The sequence below is a fragment of the Crocodylus siamensis genome, chromosome 1 (assembly GCF_052110815.1).
Source record: "Crocodylus siamensis isolate JL-2025a chromosome 1, ASM5211081v1, whole genome shotgun sequence".
NCBI classification, from domain to species: Eukaryota; Metazoa; Chordata; order Crocodylia; family Crocodylidae; genus Crocodylus; species Crocodylus siamensis.
In genome coordinates, this window is record NC_143395.1 from 203,824,206 (window position 1) to 203,830,205 (window position 6,000).

The window sequence follows — 6,000 nt, forward strand, 5'->3', positions numbered from 1 at the left end:
ACCCCAACCTAGGGTTCTCCAGCCCCGGGCAGCCCCAGGGAGCTGAGGGGAATTCTTCCCCTCCCCAACCCCAGCCCCTTGAATTTGAACCCCTGCTTGAGCAGGCAGCATAGCTCAGGGCTGGAAAGCATGCTGGGATGCTGGGAGACTATGAGTTAACTTGAACCAGGAAGGGGTCTGGGACAGAAGTTCCATAAATCAGTTTGACCTAAATCAGTTAAGTCTGATTGACTTTTATTAGTAAATGTTTAAGATGACAAAGCCGGTAGGGAAATACAGATCGCTTGAGCGAGGGACGAACAATCGAGGGATGGGAGTGAGGAGGGGAACGCAACTAGGATACAGGAGATACAATGTTAGCCATCTAAGCCTGGGGGTGGGGGATGGGGGGAAAAGGGGTTTGCGACACTGAGAGAGAAAGGAGATAGATGCACACAAACCCGTTACAGTGGTCCACAATGGTGGAGGAAGTGGTTTGAAGGAAGTGTCTCAGTCCATGTAGTCTCATTGCGGGGGTCCTCTTCGGGTGGAGCAGGGTTGTCCATGGTTGAAGAATCCTCTCAGAAGTGAAGGTCATCTGGTGCAGAGGGGGCTACATCCAAACCAGATCTATCTTAAACTGGTTCTGACCATTTTGAAAGTGGTTTATGTGCACTGAACTTCTGTTCCATTACAGGTTCAAACCAGTTTCTGATCACTTAAACTGGTTTATGTGTAACTTGTCTCTAGCCAAGTTGTTAATTGCTTTGTTTATCCCTATGGATCTTATGTCCCCACAGTTTGCTTCTTTGAGCAGCATCCCCTTCCCCTGTCCTTCTCCTGTCTATTTAAAACCATTTATTTCTGAAGTCCAATCATAATATCTGACAAAGTAGGCTGTTATCAATGAAAGCTCATGCTTCTTTGAGCCAGTTAGTGCCACCCTGCCCTACCTTTTGCATAACATGCCAGGAAACACTGAACACAAACAGTTCCTGTCTGAAGAACAGCAGAACACAAAAGGGGCAGAAAAGGAGGGAGATTGTTTGTAGAACCCACAGGACAAAATTGTGCCTTAGAGGCCAGAAAGGGTATGTTTACCTTTGTTTGACAGGTATAAAGGCAAATGCCTTTATTTATATATCTTATATAAGTATCATATTATATATAAGTATATGCAATATCTTTTTTTGTATTGTATATACTTATCTGCACAAAAAATACTTACTAAGGACTAATATATGCACAGGATTTGTTCCACTACAGCTATGTAAGTTAGGAGTGGGGGATTTTTTTCCCCATGTATTTTAAGCAGTAGATTATGTACTGTAAACTCACTGATAATAGTTTCATGGTACTTTATAACTGTAGCAAGCAGCTTTCCACTTAAATAACTGTGAAGGTGCTTGCAAGCTCAGTCAGGGTGTCTGCATTCTTGGGACAAAGATCTGCAGCAGGCTGTGCACACAGACTGCATGCACATGATCAGGCAGTTGTAACTCCAGGGCAGAAAGCTCCAGGGGAAAGACAGAGGGGGACTAGCTGGGGAGAGGGGAGCTGAAGCTGTGCTGAGAAGGGCTGCTACTAGCACAATTGCTTCTGAGGGGACAACTGGCAGAGGAATTGTTGCTAAGTGAGCTGTTACTGAGGGCAGAGGAGCCACCAGCTAATAAGTACCCAGGATCACCTGGTATCCCTTATTGAAGGTGCAGGGGTTGTGCAGATGGGTTTCCCTCCCAACTCTTAAGATCCCTGGGTGCAGGGAGTCACTTGGGGGTAGAAATCAAGGACAGGGGTTACTAGAGGAGGTTTTCTGGGAAAGCTGGAGAAAGCAGCAAGGAATCATGGCTTTGTGGGAGCTCCAGCAGAGCTCAATAAAGTACAGCTGAGAAGGGCACTCCAGGTGCCAAACAGAGGAGCTGCCTTGGGGAAGTGTCTGGGAAATGGTGTGATTTATTTCAGGCATCCAGGAAAGACTGGAAAAGGGAAGAAACCCTGCTCTCTGGAGCAGCCACACCTGAGGTCCTGACAGGTGTGCCTATCTTCTGTCCAGATGATGGTATCGCCACCCCTCTTCTGAGGCAGAGTGAGCATTGCTCCCCAGGGCGCCACTGCTGCCACTTTACAGTGGGCTACTTTGCTGCAGGAAGAGTGATTTTGTGGAGACCTGGCTGATTAAGTGTATATACCTGTTATAAGTTGATAATAAAATTGCTTTTGCTATATGATAAGTATTTGCTTTATCTGCTAGTATAGATTATTATTGAGCTTATTGAAAAGATTTTCTTTGTTATTTATGGGATGTTGAATTTGTCAGTCTCTCAGTTATTATTGTAAATAATACATTATTGTAAATAGTTATGTAGTGTGTGTCTGAGGCAGGGGGGACCACAGGAGAGCACTCCAATGAGTGGTGGCTCCCAGCCTGTAGGTGGAGTGGGAGTAGACCAAGACCTATTGGCACCCTGGGATCCCAAAAATTTGGACATGGCTGTGGGTAGCGCTGCTGCCGGGGTTACATAACTACATGCTTGCTATTGGGGTCATATTGCTTAAGCTTTATTGGTATAGTTAAAGCATTATAACTTGCATAAGTGGTTACAGCCTTAGAGAAGGTTGCTCAAGTGTATATACTGTCAGTGCACTATCTGAGAAACAGAGAAATCCCAGATAAGGCAATATGAACGTTCAGACCAACCACAATCCAGGGGTGGGTGTCCCTGACTTGGAGTCACCTTGTTATCTTTTGTGAGGGTGTAACAGGTTCCCTTTTAATGCCCATTACAAGAAAGAAAGGGAAGGGCCCTTTAAGAGAGAGCAAGCAGACCAATACAAGGGAAGGTCCTGTCAGTGGGGGGTGGAAGTGCTTTAGCAATGAGGGAGAACAGAACTCCTGCTGGAGGGGGTCAGGGAAGTTAACAGTGGCAAGTTGTCAGAATGGGTAACAAACATTAAAGGACATGCAGAGAGGAAGACCAGCCCTAAAACCTGCCACCAGGTGATTCTGAAGGGTCTCAGCTGTGAGAGGTTGTATACCTGGCCACCTATGCTTTTTCCCCACAGCAGCTCACCCCATGACCGAACACCACAGTGTGCCAAGTGAACAAGATGGGGGAACCTGGGAGTGAGAGGAGGACCTGCTTGGTACAGCAACTGCAATGCCTGCACCACGTCCAGGGAAGGAGGCAGCAGCGGACAGTCACATTTGGTGCTATGGCCAGGAGAGCAGCAGTTGGTGAGAGATTGCTGGGTCTATAAAGCATGGAATAGTTAGTATGCCTTCTGGCTCAGCAGCAAGCAGATGCTGCAGAGCAGCAGAGGGCTGTCTGGGAGCAAGCCCAAAGGACCTTAGACTTCCTTATGCAAGTAGTTCAAGGTCTACAAGGCAAGATGGAAGAACAGGAAGGCAACCAATACACACAGGCATTACCCCAGTTAAACCTTTTATTACAATAACAGCAATGGATATGATGAACATACCAAGAAAAAAGCAAAAGAGGGCAAAGAAGTCCCTCCTGGAAATAGTGGCAGGGATTTAGCCCCCCAAAAGAAAAAGGAAGATAATTTGCAAGACTTCCTTGAGGTATTTAAAAGGACAGGCATAGAAAGCCAATGTAGCTGCAAAACATGGGTTCTTAGACTGGGGACCTTACTGGGTAGAGAGGCTCTGGCTGCTCACTGCCTAGAGAAGCAAGACTATGAGCATGTGAAACAGGCAATCATAAGTCATCTTGAGAAGAAACCTAGTAACTGATGTTCCACAAGAGAAAAACGGGAATGTCACAGCAACCAGAACACTTAGCACAGCTGCTAAGAGATGCTGCTGTAACAAGCCTAGGACCAGCTGGAGAGAATTCAGCCGCAGGCTCTAGCTAGAAGTAGTCAGGAGGTAGTCTGAGACATCCCTCAGGAATACAGGAAGAGGGCCCTACCCATACCAGGCCTTGTAAGCCCAGAATAGTCAGTAAGAAGCTGTCTGGCCAAAGACTGCCATGCTGTGTGCTGATCCACTTGCAACCCCTCACCTAATTATGACTTCACCTCTGGACCTTGGTTTCTGATGTTGCCTCTTTAACCCTGACTCTGGTTCTTGACTTGGGTTCCTGACTCCAGCTCCCCAATCCTGATCCCATCTTCCAGACCCTGCCCTTGCCACATATGTGACCTACCTTGAGTTCCCGCACCCTGGTTACTTGCAGCTGCCCAGAAATGGTTGCAACCAGACAAGGCTGTTGGAGGAAATAGTAGAGCTGATGGTGATGGAACGGTTCATATAGAACCTCTGCACCAGGGGGCAGGTGTGACAGCAGCACCTCAAGATGCTAAAAAGAGCTATAGAATTAGTGAAAGATTATGTTTGCCAATTAGAGAGATCAGGGTGACCTGCAGTGGAGTCATTGGACAGCCTTGAAGGGTGCTGGCCTATGGCAAAATATAGATGGAAGAAAAGAACTTAATGCTAGGTATAGGCATTCAAGAAGTTCATGGTGGAAGCGCTCTGACTTTCAGGCTTTACTCCAAGTGTCCCTGTTTAGATCGGGAGGAAACAGAACACAAGTTAGTTCTTGTGGGTGGGGGGGCTTGGAGTCTGCCTGCATGGTCCAAGTGCAGCAGGTAGGGGGGCCTTGCATACCTTCCAGCTTGTCCCGTGGGCTCCTTAGGCTGCTGAAGACTCCCAAGTGGAGCTGGATGGCTGAGTCACCCCTGATTTGGCTGGTGGGGACATCATGGAGCTAAATTCTTCACAATTGCACCTCCCCAGCATAGAATATATCTTTTAGTTTCTAGACATAGAGGAAGTGAAGTAGCAGCTTTATTGTCTGCCCTTTTTTGCAGCCAGCATACTAATTGGGTTGGAAAATTACATACTTGAAGTGAAGAATGAAGCATTTCTCTAGCAAGTAGTTTCAAGCAAAGGGCAGGTGTTTGACATTGCTGAGATGTCCTGGCAGAGACATAGGAGAGGACAGATTGAAAGATGAGGCAGTTGAAGGCCCATGATAAACACACTATTTTGCCTAGTTCTGCAAACTCTCCTGCAATTTACTACATGACCAGAATCTCCACATTCAGTGTTGCCAATGCTCAGAATTTTACCATGAAACCACTATTAGTTTAGTTATTTGTTTTCCCTTCAAAACCCCAGCTCCTGGAGACAGGTGGTTATATGAAAATCTCAGCTTTAATTTTAAAAAAGTAAGTTTCTAGCACTCAGTGCTAAAGAAAAGCTTAGAAACATGTTTTAAGTCTCAAATACTAGAAGGCATACAGAAAGAATCCAAACTTGCAAAAGGGGAGGGGGAGAGAGAGAGAAAAGCACCCCTCATGATTTTTAAGGTAATCTTGTGCGTTTTAGCAGGTGTGATGCAGTATTTTGAATACCTAAAATTGCCAAGGTTGTTTATATCCATTCAATAGGCTGGTTTCTGAGATGCTGGTTCCTTACCTTCGGTTTCTTTTTATCGTGTGTCAGAAGTTTGTTAAGTTGGGATTTACTTAGGTCTGATTTAAAAAAAAAGTTTTGCTGGTATAGCAATGTCACTTAGGCATGTGTAAAAATCCATACCTCCTAATTAAAGAACTATTGATGGTATGAGCTACATCTCCCTAGGAGCATTTGATGGTATAGCTACAACTATATAGCTTTTAAATATAAGCCTAAACTTATCGCAAATGAGATGGAGGCATTGATGAGTGGTTTGTACTGAAAATTAAAATAAATTATCTTAAAACACTGTCCATTAATTAACCCCACATTCAATCCTTATTCACTTCAGTTACTAGTACAGTTTAATTAAAGTGCCTTAGGACCATGTCTGTTGGCTGAGGCACAGCTGAAGTGAGGAAACAGAATTTCCATTCTGACAAAATCAAAGCTGCAGAAACTTGTGCTATCTGTGCTGCAGTCTAGTAGTTGACCTAAACACTAAACAGATATGTTATGGGAAGTCAGAGAGGGTTGCTACCAAGACTACTTCAGTTTATTAGTGATATTGCCCTGCAGGTTTCCATCTCTGTCTA